The sequence below is a fragment of the Ceratotherium simum genome, chromosome 17 (genome assembly GCF_057802395.1).
Source record: "Ceratotherium simum simum isolate JZ-2026a chromosome 17, ASM5780239v1, whole genome shotgun sequence".
Classification (NCBI taxonomy): Eukaryota; Metazoa; Chordata; class Mammalia; order Perissodactyla; family Rhinocerotidae; genus Ceratotherium; species Ceratotherium simum.
In genome coordinates, this window is record NC_141916.1 from 60,692,476 (window position 1) to 60,694,289 (window position 1,814).

Here is a 1,814-nt window from a genome sequence, read left to right on the forward strand (position 1 = left end):
AAAGGCTGAATTTAGGGGGTAGCATTGGAAATGGAAGGGATATAGATAAGCAAACGATTATAAAGGATTCATTAACTATTTGGACATGGAAGTCTGGGGAGACGTGAAATAATATGTTTTCATGAGATGTTGAGTTGGGACCTAGGAATATTGATTTTGGTGCTGTCAGGACAACCAAGTAAATGTCTGGTAGGCACTAGAAATATGGCTGGAGCTAGGGAGAAAAATCAGAACCAGCATAGAGTTCACAGTCCTTCCCATACAATGGAGCTGTGGGAAGGATTACACATCTAAAAGAAAGAAAATATACAGAGAAAAGACGATAAATAGGCAAATTTTGAGTCATATTCAGGGAACTGGAAAAGGAGCCAGAGAAGGAGATTGAGCGAGAATTCAAACATAAAGTAACCATAACTAATGTCGATTAAGTGCTTATTAGGTTCCCCGCACTATTCTAAAGGCTTTACATGGATTAAGTCATTTAATTCTCACAACAGGTCTTTGCTGAGGGTCACATTGAGTGGGGAGCTGCTTCAGGGGTGTCTTAGGAGTCAGCACCATGGCAGAAGACATCAAGACCAAAATCAAGAACTACCAGACTGCCCCTTTTGACAGCCGCTTCCCCAACCAGAGCCAGACCAGGAACTGCTGGCAGAACTACCTGGACTTCCACCGCTGCAAGAAGGCAATGACTGCTAAAGGGGGTGATGTCTCCGTGTGCGAATGGTATCGGCGTGTGTACAAGTCCCTCTGCCCCATATCCTGGGTACAAGCCTGGGACGACCGCCGGGAAGAAGGTACCTTTCCTGGGAAGATCTGAACTGGCTCCACTCCATTTCTCCTCTGTCCTCTGTGCTTCTCCCAGAGTTGTGAAGGGGGACCTGGCTACGTGGTGATCCCCACCCTGGGATCCTGAATCATGGCTTAATAATAAATACTCGTTGGAAAAGTAAAAAAAAAAAAAAAAATTCTCACAACAACTTAATGAGGTAAGTACTATCACTTGAAGCTGAGAGTCAGTGAGCTTAAGCAACTTGCCCAAGGTCACACAACAAGGCTCAGAGCACAGTCCAACACCAGCAATCTGACTCCAGTGCCGTGTTCTTAACCCTCCATTTTGCCTCAAAAGTAGTGGTACAGGGTTGGGTCACTGAAATCAAGGGATAAAGGAGTTTGAGGGAGGGGGTGGTCAAAAGTGCCAGTGTCAATGACAGGTCACGGAGAACGAGCATCATCACCATGAAGAGACACCTGGAAGGGATGTTCTAAAATGAGGCTCTGGTTTCATAATATCGTGTATGTACAAGCACACACTCTGCGCTGGACTGTTATACCTGCCCAGCTCCCTTTAACAAGGCTGATCAAGCATGACAAGAAGGTTTTCGCTCATGTGATTGTTCTGGAAACAAGGTGGCTAAATGCATTAGTCACCAGCCTTCTCTGTCATCATCTTAGATCCATTAAGCTCATTCAACCTGCCACTCAAGTGGCTGGAAAAGAACGCAAGCCAAACCCCAACTGTCCACGGAACAGGCCTTTAATGAAAGGTCAGAGTAATCTAATGGAAGCTTCGGCTCTCCTCTTTAGCTGAGACCAACGAAAGGTGGGGAAAGGGATATTACAATCAAGGAATTTAAATAGGGCTTAAGTAGCACTGAGAGTTCTAGTTCCTATTTATTAGGATAATAGAACATCATCCCGCAAGGACATTTGAGGAGTATTGAGTTTTTAGGTAAACTTACATTAGGGCGCTGGCTTGGATTTTTTATTCTACTTAGTAATCTCTGTGCAGAATTCAGCTGTACTTTCTGCTT

General features: G+C 44.5%; 1 pseudogene; it reads left to right on the top strand.

Annotated features, from left to right (window-relative positions):
* The first annotated feature begins 511 nt into the window (after nt 1–511).
* On the top strand, nt 512–958 carry LOC101400902 (cytochrome c oxidase subunit 6B1 pseudogene; annotated as a pseudogene).
* The last annotated feature ends 856 nt before the right edge of the window (nt 959–1,814 follow it).